Source organism: Trachurus japonicus, chromosome 15 (genome assembly GCF_045865225.1).
Source record: "Trachurus japonicus isolate A0001 chromosome 15, Traja_1.0".
NCBI classification, from domain to species: Eukaryota; Metazoa; Chordata; class Actinopteri; order Carangiformes; family Carangidae; genus Trachurus; species Trachurus japonicus.
Genome location: NC_140921.1, coordinates 26,626,745 through 26,644,204, shown reverse-complemented (window position 1 = coordinate 26,644,204; position 17,460 = coordinate 26,626,745).

The window sequence follows — 17,460 nt, the reverse complement described above, 5'->3', positions numbered from 1 at the left end:
CTGTCTGTCATTTACACAATCACATACACTGTGGTGTATTTTTCATGTGAGTACTCGTTTGAGCTCCCAGACAGTAGCTCATCAATTATATATTAATACACAGCTGAAAATAATCCTCAACAAATACACTACTGTTTGAGTGACATGTGTTTAAAAACCACAGTTCCAAGATGTGTCAGAAAATTATTGAGTCTCTCATTTAGTTTTTTCCTTTTTAAATTTGTATGGAGGGGTCTTGGCCATCTGAAAGGCAGAAACAGGCAGAGAGAGTCAGTGTTGAGACTCACATAACATCATCATCATTGGTATGAGTGGCGTCATAGGATTTGTTGACTATGCTAGCCTAACACAAATATAGAATACTTCTATATGTAACCTTTAAATAATAACTTTATTTATCTACCAGTATCTCAACAAAGTCACCAGGTGCTTGTACAAATCAAATGAAATAGAATAAATTAAAGATAAGCAAAACAGCAAACAAACAACCCCAAGGAATCCTTTGCCTCGTGGTATTTAAAACACTAAGTTAAGGGCCAAACCATGCAGCTTTCAAGTTCAGCTGACGCCTATCTCTATAGTGCATTATAACCATACTTATAATGAGTTATAATGCAGTTATAGCACTGTATAACTATAGTTATAAACACTCATTAATGATCATAATGGTTTATAACAATAATCATAACACACTATAAAGCATTTTATCATGACTTATAAGGTCAGGTATTATAATATGTTAATTGTTAGTAACTCTCTGACAATGCCCACATCGATAATGCATTATAAATATAGTTATGTGTTATAATTGATAACTATCATTATAAACACTCATAATTATCATAAGGGTTTATAACAATAAGCATAACACATTATAGAGCATTATAACTCTATTATAATACTTGACCTTATAAGCCATTATAAAATTCTCTATGATGTGTTATGCTTGTTGTTATAAACCATTATGATAATTTATGAGTGTGAGTATGGTTATAATGTGTTAGAGATAGGCGTCAAATAAAGTGTTCTCCTAGTACCTGAAATCAAGTGTGAACTCGCTGTGGACCATGTAGGCTACAGCTGTAGCCTGAGGGCTGCACTCTGCCATGCTAACTTTTTGGACTGCTGAGAGATGGGTAGTGAAACTGGACAGTAGAGAGTCCTTCCTCTGCTGTTTTTTTTTTTTTTTGAAAGCTTCCTCCCTCCCTAAGGTCAGTTATCTCTTTGTGTGCTTTTTTCAGGAGAAAAAAAAAGCTGTTCTTGTTTTGACTGTTTGTTTGCAGTCATTACTGGATCACTTACTACATACACTTAAGTTTTACCACCTAATAAAATGGTTTTGGTGACTTGGATAATATACAGAGGGCAAATGACGACCAAAACAATGAAAATAAAGTCCATTTAAAAAATAAAAAAAAGAACCTGGAATTAGAAGAAACAGTATTATATTTTATGTCCAAATTTTTCCACTTTTAATTGCTTGGATGTTTTGGCATAGGAACTATTTGTAGGTTTTCTCAACCGCCAAACATTCTTGCTTGGCGAGTGAAGGTCACTTAACAAGAGCGTTAGCCACCGTCTGGGAGGTTATAATGTACAAACACCCTGTGAGCACCAGGTTGGAGGCTACAGTGAGTCACTATCGGAACGTGACAAAATGGACTACCCATTAATCTGGTTTATTCTAGAGGGTTATGGTTAGGTTAGGGTTACATAAGTCGGAGAAATGGGAGGTCGGACTAATGGACGCAAAAATATAGAAATGTATGGTGAAGAAGAAATGGGAAGTCGGAAAAATAGGAAGTCGGAAAAATAGGAAGTTGGACAGACGCCATGCGCCCCAAGATGGGTCGGGTGGTTAGTATGCTAACTTCAGCAGAAGAAAAGACATGAAAGAAGCAAGAGTTAAGACTGGTGTTGCTTTTCCACTGCTGGACACTGTTTTTGTAAAGCAATAAAGTTTGAGGCTGAACTTGCTTCATTTCTCTTGGACTGTTAAAGGGACAACGAGGAGTTTTGGAAAAGCAAAGCGTTTTCACACTACATTTATGAGCCTCCACGCGCACCGTGAAATTCTTTGACCGGCGCAAGACAGACTCATGTTTTCATTCATCAAGAATTAAAGTCAGAGGTTCGAAGACGATCACATACCGTCGTAGTTCCGACCATAAACGGCGATTCGGTGGCGTTATTCTCATGACTCGCCGGGAAACCGAAAGTAAAGAAACGCTGGTCGGCTCGACCAGCATTTCCGCCACCATTAATAATAACAAAATAACGATAGAGACAAAACGATATACAGTATTTATCGAAAATGGGCCCATTAACAAGTGTGGGTAGCGTAGATTCATCCACATTAACGTGAGACTTTTTTATAACCAAATAGAAACTCCTCGTTGTCCCTTTAAACAGCTGTAAATGCTAACAGTGGCTATGTAGCAAAATAGCTCCCTCATAGGCTGTGCAGTTTGTCAGTTCAACTCCAATGGCCCTTATCTAAGTTATTACCCATATCCTATTTATTCTATTGCAGATACAAGGAATGCACCATTTTGTGTGTGGCAGAGGATGTTAGCATATTCTAAAGTACTATTGATTCACTGATAGTGGAAGTGCACTGTACCGTGTGCACTTGCAATACATGAAGACTGACTTGCCAACACCTTCCACTGATTGCACTGCATTCATTGTATTGATGTATTCAGTGTTGAGTAGCTCTGCTGGACCAGAGGACTTCCCTGTGCAGCCATGCTGTTAGACACCCTGCTTCAATGCAGCCAGTCATTCTGCTCCCTGTTGAATGTATATTTGTAGAATGATGTGTATAGTCTACTCTCCACACTTTGTTTTGCAGCACTGTGCCTTCGCACTGCATGTGAGGTCCTCATGTCTCAGGCCAGAATTGGTAGACTGTATGTTAAGTCTCTCCTTTGGTGTCCACAGATTTCTTTATATTTATTAGTGTGGTTCTGAATGTTAAAGAAAAAAAGTACAATGGATTATGTGTAATTTATCACTGTTATACATCAGGGACATGAAATTATTGAAGCAGCTTTTCTTTACTTATTTGCATCATTTTACATGATGATTCTAGGTGTCATTCAAAACAAAATGCAGCAGTAAACCACTGACAAACAAACGTCTTTTGGACTATCTCTGTGGAAATCATGTCAAGACACGGACCACGAACTGTAGGGTCACACTGTGCTTGGGTGTGTGAGAAATGGTGTGATGGTGGAAGCCAAGCATAGAGGTAGACAGTGTTTGAGTCTGCTTGTGGTAGAAAGCACAGCGAAGCCCTGCAACAGGAAATGACAGAACTCCACGCAGCGGCTAAAAATAACGCACGTTGTTAAGGGAGAACAGAGCCGGGGAGGCAGCGGAGTACAGCAAATATTATTTCACTTAAACCGCAGGAACCAAACTGCGGCCTTCTCTTCAGAGAAAAACCCAGGTGGCTGCCAGGAGAGAAAATAAAGTGCGGAGGCCGAGAGGTGAGGAGTTGAAGCTAATGGAGTTGAAGGTGGGGTGTTGGTGATGGTGGAGTTATGCCCCTGCAGTGACTCAGTTGACACGCACTGTTTTTTTGTTTTGTTTTGTTTTGTTTTTCGCTCCTTTCTTTCACAATGGCTTCCACAGCCGGCCGTGACTTCACTGTGTTACCAAAAGTGGGAGGAAGGGGTGTGGAGGAGGAGGAGGGCTGTAATGTTGGCATTAAACTGAAAGTAAAGTCACTCAAATTCCCCCCCACCCCTCCCACTACTCCCACACACACACACACACACACTGTCAAGCTCAACACACCCTGGCAGTCAGTGGTGCCGAGCTAAGAATGGAGCACTCCTGAAGCTCACGCAATGTGGTGTGCTGAAATTTCCTGCAATAAAAACTTGATTGGGAAGATACCCATTAAAATGTGTGAGGAGAGAAAAGAGCCGAGAGCCTGCCAGCCAGCAGAGCAGAGGAGGAGGAGGAGGAGGAGGAGGAGGAGGGCTGGTGGACGGGGGGGTCTGTGCCGCTGACCACTGTGCTACCCCCCCCACCACCACCACCACCGAAATATATTTTGGCTTCTTTTGCATTCTCTCGCACTCCCCTTCTTTCTTAAATAAATGTTGTTTTCATTTAGCACATGGCAGCGCTCCCTCAAGCTCTTGAGTTTCCCAAAGCAAAAGCTATTTCCTGATTCACTCCCTCTCTCATATAATTATTCTGCTGGCCGGTACTTCTCAGTTCTTTTTTCAGGCCTTCTCTTCTAGCACTGCCTGTTCTGTACTCGGGGTGACATCACAGCCACAATGGGGCAAAGACGTCCAGGTTTGTACTCTATGGTTCACAGGTCAGAGCTGCTCCCACTTGTTCACACATACTTAATGGCTATTTGCGCTGGCATTGCTTTAAACCTGATGTAATCTTATGAAACACGTAATGAAAATCTGGCTGAATCACGTGTCCTCCAAATACAGTCATTTAAGGTGAAGAGCCTGAATTTAGCAAATATAGTTTCAAATCCTTAAACATGCAGTTTCATTTAGTGTACATTTGCACAAGTGGGTGTCTGTCCGTGTGTTCGGGGGTGTGGGTGTATCGCAGGAGAGCAGAGCCGGGGTTGTTACAAGACTTTTTTCTGAGCTCAAGCAGGTCACATGGTTAATATGTTAAGGGCCCTTGTTAAAGACTGCAGTATTCACCCCATTAATGGCCACATTGTTCCTGTTGACACACACATTGGTGCACACACTGAGGCTTTTTATGCCAAAACTGTTCTGAATCACTCATAATGTTCCCTCAAATCTGCTGTTAAAAGTGCACGCTCTGTCGCATCGACAGCGCTTTATAGCCTTTCCACCTATGTTGTGTATATTTTCTAGGCCCTCTCTCCAACTCTTCCTGCTGGCTGTGTTGAGCTGCGTTCACACTCATCTCTTTCCTTCTCTCACTCTCTCTCTCTCTCTCTCTCTCCCAGCTGTGTGCTTCTGTCCTGGTTCCAGCTGTTGGGGTGTGGCTGCTGCTGGCACCATGAAAAACCGCCACAAACCCTGGGACGTTGTGCTCATTAATTGACTGGCTGTAAAATGAGAGGCAGGCTGCAGATAGACATATGCTAGATAGTTATGTTCTGCATGCAATGTGCTATTACTGCATGCATGTTAGCACAATGACTGGCTATAAACTACCAACAAATATAAATACAATGCATCAATCTCATGGATAATAGTGTATAATTATACAGTCTAACAGCAGTGGGTTCTATCTGTAATGTCAAAGGTTTCCTTCATCCACAGCTTTACTGTTTTGGTTCACTCTCAGCAATCTCAACAGCAGCATTAAGAAAAGACAGACAAAGTAGCAAGCTTTTGCATGCACTGACTTATTAGCAGCACAGGAGTCAACATTGTCTTTGATTAGATCCTGGAATGATGAGCTAAATGGAATATTGTACAATGTTGAATATAGGAAAATTGACTTCTATTCATCATATGGCCATAAACATGTTGGATCCCCAGCCCCATTAACTGTATGGACTAAAGATTTTATTTTCCCAACATTCAGTGTTAATCACAATTTCAGCACTACACCCAGGAAGTTCTATCACCCCACCCTTCTGGTCTGCGAAACCCTTTCCCTTCAAAACATTGAGAACGAAGAGAAGCAAACCCTATGATATGTTCTATTATAGCAATTATTTAGGTAGAAATACTTTTAAATGTTCCTTTGTATCATTAGATTCCTCTGTTTAATGCCATGAAGGCAAAGGTGGGTTGATAAATGAAGAAGTAATGTCAGGTTTATTACCGTAACTGGAAATTGATATGTAATGATAATTTTCACTCTTGTGTACAGGAAAATTCATAATGATCTAACAGTCTATATAAGCATCTTTGGTAACCCTTTAATTTCCAGGCCGTTAATTACGTCATAATATCAAGAAATTACCCAGAAAGAATGATTAATTGCGTATAAGAAATTGCCTAGAAATAACGGTCAATTTCATAGTAATAATGAGAAATATAGCCAGGAAATAACTTTTAATTGTGTAGAAATAGCCCAGTAATAATGATCAATTGTGTAGTAATGTTGAGAAATATAGCCCAGAAATAACAATTAATTACATGGTAATGTCAAGAAATATAGCAAAGAAATGACACTAGTAATATAGACAAGTTGTAGTAGTAGAATTGCAGTTAATTACTGCTAAGTATTGGGTAATTACAGAGTAAATAGCCTGTCGTTTCCATGATATAGTCAAGGACTTTCAGTGTGATTAACCTGATGTAATTGTAATTTCCACAGTCTTACCTTATGGTTAGCTGCAATATCTGTTTCCCAAAAGCAAATGGTAGATCTGGCAACTGCTGGAAATGTCACCATAGTTAACCCATAATTACCTTTATGCTGCCTGAAAAGTGTAGTGGACTTTGTTCCTTAGAAACGTATGGGTAGTTTCAGCATAACTAACATGGTTATGAGAACTTCCACTGTAATAGTCTTGCCCAGTGGAAATGTCACCGTAGTTAACCCATAATTACCTTTCCACTGCCTGTAAAGTGTAGTGAGCTTTGTTCCTTAGAAACGTATGGGTAGTTTCAACATAACTAACATGGTTATGAGAACTTCCACTAACCCATAATTACCTTTCTGCTGCCTGCAAACTGTAGTGGGCTTTGTTCCTTAGAAACGTATGGGTAGTTTCAACATAACTAACACAGTAATAAGATCTTACACTGTAATAGTCTTTCCCAGTAACCCATTTGGATCAAATGTATAAATATTTTCCAACAAAGATAAGCTACCATGAAATGTCACATGAACTCTTTTTAGGAACATAGAAGCCATTTCCAAATAATGGAGGAGATAATTACCTTCACATTTTATATTAAGTGTACAATATTCCTGCTATAACCTATCCACCTTTTTCTGAACTTCATAGAAGAAAGGCAAAGTAGATTAGAGTACATGAATGGGATGTTGTCCTGTTAAATCTCAAAACTCATATTCACATGTTCCCATGAAGAAAATACAATGAAGCTGTTTTCAGTTGTTTTTAATAATTTCCCTGCTTATGTCAGCGTATTGGAACATTCCCAGTACAGTTATTCCCTTTCCGATACCAGTATTGGAAATGCCTCCGATACCACCAAAAATGTTGGCATCGGGATCAGCAGCAGGCTACTGGAGTCCAGGTGTAGCCGGGACGGTCTACTGCGTTGTGTTCTGTGCACAATAACACGGGACGCAGGGCTGGGTTCACACTCAGGTTTATTCCTGTATGATGGCAACATAAAACAAAAAGGATGTGAATTAAATGGTCATCTTCTCCATAAAAGTCCTCTCTCAGTCAGGAACAGTGCAGACTGACAAATGCAGCACTATTTCTCCCAAAAAACTATCACATTTCTTCACATGGTAAAACATACAAGTAAACATCTCTAACATAACAATGGAGGCTGAGCAACCACACACATACCTGTATGATGGCGACATAAAACTAAATGGATGTGAATGAAATGGTCATCTTCTCCATAAAAGTCCTACCACACAAAAAATAAAATACATTTAGCATGTAGGCTAGTACATGGAGGACGCATTGACACACGCACACCACACACACACGCACGCACGCACACACGCACACTCACGCACACACACAGGGAGAAATCGCGGCAAAATAACTTTCTCTCTCTTGCTCAAAACAGCTCTTAAAACACACTACACGACAGAAAACACCATTCCAAACAGTTTTAGATTAACATTTGTTCATTAAATTGGCAATAAAACTCAACAGATATAACTTTTAGGTCCCGGAGCCTCAACTACATACCTCTCTCAGTCAGGAACAGCGCAGACTGACGAGAGAGAAGGGAGCGACGTGCGTCATATCCGCAGACTTTCAAAATAAAAGATCGGGTTTGTAAAGATGAATGAAAAACAAAAATAAAACCACAAAAATTTGAATTATACAGTATTAACAATAACAATAATCCATATTTGAAGTAAAAAGAAACCAAAACACATCATCTGATGGATTTTGGTGAAATTAATAACAATAAAATAAACACCAAAATGTGTAGTAGTTTCCTTTTTCTGTTTATCTGTGGCCCACAACATCATTTTAATTATTATTATAATAATTATTATTCTATTCTAGCTGCATGTTGTATTTATAACCCACAGATAAACACACGTGGTATCGGATCGGTGCCTATAACAGATAGAAAAAGGAAACAACACATTTTATTATTATTAATTTCACCAAAATCCATCTGATGATGTGATTTAAGTTCTTTTTTACTTTAAATATGGATTATTGTTAATATAATTCAAATTTTTGTGGTTTTATTTTTGTATTTCTTTCATTTTTACAAAACCGATCTTTTATTTTGAAAGTCTGCGGATATGACGCACGTCGCTCCCTTCTCTCTCGTCAGTCTGCGCTGTTCCTGACTGAGAGAGGTATGTAGTTGAGGCTCCGGGACCTAAAAGTTATATCTGTTGAGTTTTATTGCCAATTTAATGAACAAATGTTAATCTAAAACTGTTTGGAATGGTGTTTTCTGTCGTGTAGTGTGTTTTAAGAGCTGTTTTGAGCAAGAGAGAGACAGTTATTTTGCCGCGATTTCTCCCTGTGTGTGTGCGTGAGTGTGCGTGCGTGCGTGTGTGTGTGGTGTGCGTGTGTCAATGCGTCCTCCATGTACTAGCCTACATGCTAAATGTATTTTATTTTTTGTGTGGTAGGACTTTTATGGAGAAGATGACCATTTCATTCACATCCATTTAGTTTTATGTCGCCATCATACAGGTAGGCTATGTGTGTGGTTGCTCAGCCTCCATTGTTATGTTAGAGATGTTTACTTGTATGTTTTACCATGTGAAGAAATGTGATAGTTTTTTGGGAGAAATAGTGCTGCATTTGTCAGTCTGCACTGTTCCTGACTGAGAGAGGACTTTTATGGAGAAGATGACCATTTAATTCACATCCTTTTTGTTTTATGTTGCCATCATACAGGAATAAACCTGAGTGTGAACCCAGCCCTGCGTCCCGTGTTATTGTGCACAGAACACAACGCAGTAGTCGGGGCCTGCAGACCGTCCCGGCTACACCTGGACTCCAGTAGCCTACTGCTGATCCCGATGCCAACATTTTTGGTGGTATCGGAGGCATTTCCAATACTGGTATCGGAAACGGAATAACTCTACTGGGAATGTTCCAATACGCTGACATAAGCAGGGAAATTATTAAAAACAACTGAAAACAGCTTCATTGTATTTTCTTCATGGGAACATGTGAATATGAGTTTTGAGATTTAACAGGACAACATCCCATTCATGTACTCTAATCTACTTTGCCTTTCTTCTATGAAGTTCAGAAAAAGGTGGATAGGTTATAGCAGGAATATTGTACACTTAATATAAAATGTGAAGGTAATTATCTCCTCCATTATTTGGAAATGGCTTCTATGTTCCTAAAAAGAGTTCATGTGACATTTCATGGTACGTAGCTTATCTTTGTTGGAAAATATTTATACATTTGATCCAAATGGGTTACTGGGAAAGACTATTACAGTGTAAGATCTTATTACTGTGTTAGTTATGTTGAAACTACCCATACGTTTCTAAGGAACAAAGCCCACTACAGTTTGCAGGCAGCAGAAAGGTAATTATGGGTTAGTGGAAGTTCTCATAACCATGTTAGTTATGTTGAAACTACCCATACGTTTCTAAGGAACAAAGCTCACTACACTTTACAGGCAGTGGAAAGGTAATTATGGGTTAACTACGGTGACATTTCCACTGGGCAAGACTATTACAGTGGAAGTTCTCATAACCATGTTAGTTATGCTGAAACTACCCATACGTTTCTAAGGAACAAAGTCCACTACACTTTGCAGGCAGCATAAAGGTAATTATGGGTTAACTATGGTGACATTTCCAGCAGTTGCCAGATCTACCATTTGCTTTTGGGAAACAGATATTGCAGCTAACCATAAGGTAAGACTGTGGAAATTACAATTACATCAGGTTAATCACACTGAAAGTACTTGACTATATCATGGAAACGACAGGCTATTTACTCTGTAATTACCCAATACTTAGCAGTAATTCACTGCAATTCTACTACTACAACTTGTCTATATTACTAGAGTGTCATTTCTTTGCTATATTTCTTGACATTACCATGTAATTAATTGTTATTTCTGGGCTATATTTCTCAACATTACTACACAATTGATCATTATTACTGGGCTATTTCTACACAATTAAAAGTTATTTCCTGGCTATATTTCTCATTATTACTATGAAATTGACTGTTATTTCTAGGCAATTTCTTGACATTACTAGGCAATTAATCATTATTTCTGGGTAATTTCTTGATATTATGACGTAATTAACGGCCTGGAAATTAAAGGGTTACCGCATCTTTAGTTATGAAAATGAAAATTGTTGAGTGGCTTCTGGATCCTGCAAGTGGACTCCACATCATCTTTACTGTTTTTTCATATAGTATCAATGGGAACAGCAGATTGTATTTAGGACCTTATGACCAGTTTGAGTCATTTGTATGGAACTGTGAGCTGAACTGTTGTGTTCGAATTTAAAGTGGAATACCATTGACAGAAAGCAAAGCTGCTTTGAATTTGTGAGCCTCATAATGGGTATTCAAAAGGTGGAGTCCAAAATGCTAGAAGCTATCCAGCTCATTCAGTTTTATATGACTCGTCTGGCAGAGCAAAAGTTGCATTGCAGGCATTAATGGCTGTTCTGTCCTTTTATTTCTTTTTCTTTCTTTCTTTCTTTTTTTTTTATCCATGTCCTTATTTTATTTTTAGATTGTCCCCTATGGGTCCTAGCTTTGGAAAGGCCTCTTGCCCTGACACTGGGTATTTCCATTCCTCTCTTTCACAACAACCTCCACATCCTGGGTGGCCTGTTTTAATCTGTTTTATGTGAATGATAGAGCCAGTTTGAGAGCTATGGCTTGTACTGCTGTGACAGCACAAGAGGTTTGCGTGCTCTGTTATAATATATTTCCCTCTGACTTGGAATTATTTCAGTGAAAGGCTACAAACAATCAATGCCTTTGACAAAAACAAATAGAAACAGGCTAGGACAGCATCAAAATATTTCTGTCTTGATGCATCAGATATTTAACATGATGGTTTGGTTAGGTGTCAACATATATCTGATGCAGGATTAAAAAACGTCCAACTTTCTTCCCATGTTTTCATGTTAAGTAGTGCTTAGTATAGCATGTAGAAACTACAAAACTACATTATGCACTGTAATGGCAGGAGCCATCCTATACCAGTCTAGAGGTCAGTCGGTGTGCATGCAAGTGCTGACCTGAGTTGAGCGAGCACATGTGTTTGTGGGGTAGCCTACATGTGTGTTAAGTCAGGAAGCATGCATGTCTGCATGACTTGAAGTGCATGTGTGGTCTGACAGTACCGGCTGGTGATGAAGAGGGATCTGTTGGTCAGTATATTATGACGGCAGGTCAGAGCAGGGCTTAGCACTACTGACCCTGATACAACACAGGATAATACAGATATGGAGGATAGCCAGCAAGCAGCTGTCGTCATCATGGTTACAACCGCCAAATAGTGGCACACGCTGTCTATAAGCAAGTTGTTGCGCAAGAAAGACAAAATGCTTGTCAATCAATGCAAGCATGCTCATGAGCAAGGGTAGATAGGCCTATGTATAATATAGGATATCATAAGCTATTTTATTGACCTGCTAGTTGGGGCCCTTGGATGAATTTAGCTGCTACTTTTGTCTAACCGACCATTAGATAAACCCTCCAATCATAGCTCATAAACCATAGGCACAGCAGGCCTGTCAAGTTTTGGATCTCCCCTTTAATGATGTGGTGTAACAGCAACAGTAGCCTGTCTGATACAAGGAGGAGGAAACAAGTGACAAATAATTAGTGTGTTTATCTGCTCAAATGTGAGCAAATGTTTGCACATGTTATGTTAGCATACTAGCGTTCTACGGATAGCTCCATTATCTATCTACCTATACAGCAAATACAGGACTGTAAAAATACTACATGATTTTACAGATGTGCCATGAAAAATCCTAAGAATAGTCCCCTTAATGCTGTCACAAGGTACTAGTGGGTGAAAGATGATTAATGGAGAGCAAAGTTGGTAAAACAGTTTTCATTTGCAAATCTGTTTTCAATTTTTAGACTTATTCTCTAATCTTTGATTTTGGGTGACATATTGAACATTAACTGAAATGAAACCACGTGAGGAGTTAAGAGGGTGGAGCTGTTAACAACTCAGTCATCTGAAATGTGACCCTGACTATTATACACACTGTTCCATGGAAGACATCTGAGGCCAAAATGTTGGTTGTTTGTTGTAATTGTTCTATTTAAGATGGCTTTAAATGGTTTTAATCTTTGGGCCTGAAACATTAAAGTCTGTCTGACTGACAGAAACCATTCTCAATGAGTTTGTGCAGCTTTGCAGAGGTTATCATATGGAATCACTTAGAAATGAGAAGCGCGTGTCTACCTGTGTCTGAATCCAAGAGCCATTGGTTTAAAATGACAGAGAATCTGGAGCTGAGTCCAACGTGGCAGGTGTAGCAACTGCAGACTTAGCAAGGTCAGTTATAGCCATGCGGGGGAGTTTGGGGGGTAGCACCCCCCCAAAAATTGTTTTGCCACTGGCAAAAAAAGTTTGCTATAGTGGCTATAGGTACAGCTACATGAGGACACAACAGAATCAATGTGCTGTAGGATCTAGCTGATCTGAAAACTGATAGGCTTTTCTCTCTAAAGCAAATTTGGTAGGCAGGCTAACTGACAGTCTTGTCAGCTTAGATGCCTAAATTACCCATTTAGGCAGCAAAAATAAAATACATGACTGAAATCTCTTCTACTAATATGGGGATGCCAAAATAAAGAGGTAAATTGGCCTTGTCCTTTTATCAAAGGTAATGATTTTGCACTCTTCACCCGCACTGGGACACATGCTGACCCCCCAATAATATCCTGACAATCAGTCATTGCTTTCATTTGTCAGTGTATAATTTAATATAAGTATTGGAACACTACCCTATGTCCTCGTCATAGCTTAAAGGTTAGTGAGTTCATGCCCCGTCTACGAGGCAGATTGAGACATCGAGGTATCATGAGTCGTATTATAAGGAAACCAAGGTGAAGAGAGACAGCAAGCAGAGAAATATATATGTCACTGTGCCTCCCCTGTGGCAACAGATGAGAGCAGGGGTGGAGTGTTTGAGGGCAGTGTTTCATGCTTAAGTTTTTTTGGGGGGGGCTGCTTTTGAGGAACACAGGAGGCCCACAGAGCCATGAGAAAGGTTGTCGGGACAAAATAAATGATATTACTTGAAGTTACAGTCCCTATATTTACACAGTAAGACTCAAAGCTGCTCCTGTATGATTGACAGACTGAATAGACATGTTTGCAGTGGCCTGTCCAGTTTAAACCTGGTATTCTTGGCTTTATATCTGAATCTGGGAAAGATGAGATTCCCAAGGTGCAGCGTAATATGATGAGTTAAACATGATTAGAGAACACAGAGTACTCCTGCAGGCACATGGGCATTGAGAGGGTGGTGCTGCATACCACACCATCTGCTGAGTCATAATGGGTGCAGTGGTTCCCACTTCAGCCTGCAGAATGGCCCAGTGAGCAGAGACAAAGCTATAACCAGTCTGGGGTTGTAAATGGGTTGATATGAAGAGCCGTACTTTGTGTCAGTGACCATGATTACTGTCCAAATGTAACAAACTGCAAATCAGAGTGAATTAAACAGAAAGTAAGTGAAATCAAGCAGAGAACTAATAGCATTCATTTGGAGTCATGTTTCTGGTCACCTGACACGGTAGTAATAACACACCAGCAATAAGTTGTGATCATCGACTGTAGGCTATGTGATGGACATAGTCAATCATGTGGCAATAGAAATATACCCATTTACTATATGTGGTAAATAATAAATTAAAGTTTGACTGTACATTCTCAAATTAATATCATGTGGTAGTGGACGACTCCTCTCTCTTCGCTGCAGGACGAAAGAAGATCCTTTGTACCTTCAGCCATCAGGCTTTTTTATTCTTCTGCAATTGGTCGATGAGCTGACAGACAAATGAATTTTGCTTCGGGAATTAATAAAGTAATTCATATTCATATTGGTAAAGGGATATTTCAACATTTCGGCAATTTCGCCTATTGTCATAATCCCTATAGTTTTAGGAGTAGGTTCATTACCTTTAATTGTCGGTGCAAGCTGTTTTTAGATCGGTGGGACAGAGACGCGAGCTGCTTAGCTAACGCTACGGAGGCTCATGGTATTTCTACCTTTCCCTCATCAAACTAAATACACAATCCAACAACTCCAAAACACTCTCGTGGACAAGTCGTGACCTGCACATTCACCACGCTATGAAATAATGACGTATAATTATGTAACATTACGACACATGACGCAAATAATCTGAACTACTTTTGCTTTTGAAGTCGCTCTGCCGAGCAGCCGTGTCTGGAATGTATGTATTTACCTCAAAAACAACTCTGTCTGGTAATGTAACATTATTATTTCATAGCGTGGTGAATGTGCAGGTCACAACTTGTCCATGAGAGCGTTTTGGAGTTGTTGGATTGTGTATTTGATGAGTTTGATGAGGGAAAGCCTGGAAATACTGAGCACTGTGCAGAGCTCACGTCTCTGCCCCGCTGATCTAAAAACAGCTTGCACCAACAATTAAAAGTAATGAACCTGCTCCTAAAACTATAGGGATTATGGACAAAATAGACAAATTTGCAAAAATGTTGAAGATATCGGCCACTACTTGGCAACAGGCCCCAGTGGGTCACCTGTTTTTCAACCAATAGCTGTTGGAAATGTGCTAACAAGCTAGTTAACGTTGACACGGTAGGGTTGACAATGTGGGAACCTGTGGGACATGGTCAAGTTCCATCACACCACAGCAGTTTTAATGAAGTCCTGCAGCTCGGTAGCTAATTTAGCTAACCATCTCTCTCCATCAGTCCTGTTAATGGAGCTGCTTTTGTAATAACAGGTTGTTTCATTCAGCACATGGTTCCCAGAGCACCGACACATTGGCAGGCCTGAGATTGTACCTAAACAAGATCAGTTAGGTAACCAACAGATAAAAAGTAATAAACTATTGTCTTCTGTGACTTTGAGTCATTCCCCTCTAACAGCCTCGGCACATCCCTGACCATGCTGATGACAATTTGAGCTGTATTTGCAAGTGCGCTGGTTGACATGGCAACGTCCATTTGATGTGGATGTTACTTTGGGCTTTAACATTATTACAAGCTGTGTTTTGAGCTCATAGCTAAATTTAACATGTTTCTGTAGTTGTATCTTGTTTGTTGGTGTTAAGGGTGAGGAATGATTATGTGGTTGTCTTTGTTTCTCTTTGTTTTCACTGTTCTTATTGTGGAGTTTCTTTTCTTGCCTTTTGTTATTACCGTGTCTGTTTTCACTTTCTCAACTCTTGTTGTGGCAGATACTGCTCTCGCTGCTGTTGCTGCTTCAGTTGTTGCATGCTGTTACGGTTGTTGTTTTGGTGGGACTGGAAGTACTTTGTGAGTAGCATCAGAAATGAAATATGTACCTCAGCATCTTTTGGCACTTCAGTGACACCAGGAGACATGATGATGCCACACACAGATGAATCTTTTTCCACAACAGACAAACAGCAGAGGATTCAAATTTATGAATATTCAACAAAGTATAATGAGGCGTTTCATGAATTAGAGGTGAAATACATCCTTCTCACCCTTCGGTACTGTATGTTCCTCTTACTGTCCTCTCACAGCTGGGCCAGCAGACTGCTGGATAGATGGGAGGGGGTGTAGTGGAGGGTGATGTGGGGGGAGTTGAGTTACATTCCTTCCATCAGGGCTGTGTGTCTGCCAACCAGGTCACTCCCAGTTCAGGCCCGGGATATTGGAAGGGAAGAATTTCCTCTGTGTGTCCATACTGGGTATGGACACAAACATACAGAGGCCTGTGTGCATCCCATGCACGTGCATGTGTGTGAATGAATGAATGAATGATTTTTTATTTTCGAACATGTATTAAAAAAAAGTGTAACTATTTGTACACAAAAGAGAAAAAAAAAGAAAAATAGAGCCAAGACATAACAAAACACCGCACATTCTTCGAAAAAGGAGTAGGAAGAAGTGCAAAACTTTTTTTTAAATTTCCCACCCCTTTTTAACTATTCTTCAGTTTGTAACTACACAGATACCCTTATAACTACATAATACACCTAAATACATACCATACACTTCATAAATATCTATAAATATATAATTACATACATATCCTTATATACGTATATACTCTTCCATATACTTTTTTTGTAAAGATTTTTGTAAGATTTATATTTGCGCTTTGTTTCATTTCCGTCTCCAGACTGTTCCACAAAGTCACCCCACAGCTCGATAGGCACATGCTTTTCATATTTGTTCGAACCTTTGGTTTTTTAAAGTTTAAGTCTCCACTTAGATTATATCCCCCCTCCCTTTCACTAAACATCCCCTGTATTTTTTGTGTGTGTGTGTGTAGTATGACTCGCATGTGTGCACTTTGCAACTTGTGTGTGTCCACAGTCCACCACTGACTCACCTCACACAGCAACACAGACGAGGCATGAATCCAGTAGATTTCAGGTCCTCCAACCTCGCTGCAGCTCAATGATAGAAATATGGAACAATAAACATTCATTAAAATCTTTTTGCTAGCCTAAGTTCTTTTCTTTTTATTCTATTCTATTGGGGCTGCTGTGATGCCATAATCTCCTGCAAAGGATTTATGAAGTAGCCTACTTTTCTATTCTATGCTATTCTATTCTATTGATAGAATTATCAGTTCAACACTTGTGCCCTCTTCCACTTCATCTGTAACTCATAGTGTCTGTTTATGGAGCTTTTTGGTCAAGTGTTACAATAATTTACTTCTCAGCCTGAGGATGTGCTCATTCGTGTCTGATAAAACTGGGTGTGTAAAGTGAGATAAGCGAAATCTTCAACAAATGAGGTGGTGCAGATTTGTGCAAGGCCATAAATATTCACATATTTAATCAACAATGAATTAAAAAAAGGTCTAATATGTGGTAATGACTTATCACTGATTTTGCTCTATTCAGGATTTCAGCCTCTCTCGCGTCATGGTTTCTGTTTACCGGCCCATAACTCTACTGTTCTGACTGACTGTCAGCACATTCACCAACACTGTGCCCAGCAGACACAGTAAGTTGTTGAGCAAAAATAAAAATTCTGGTCCCTCGTCATTTATTAAAATGGTAGTGAGACAACAGTGCTTAGCTAAACTAAATGTTATTACAATATTTGCAGTAAAGAGTCTGTGTGTCATGCTCAGGTCATTTTGTCTTGGTTGTAAGTACAACCCAATATCACTGTGCAACTGACATCTTTATTA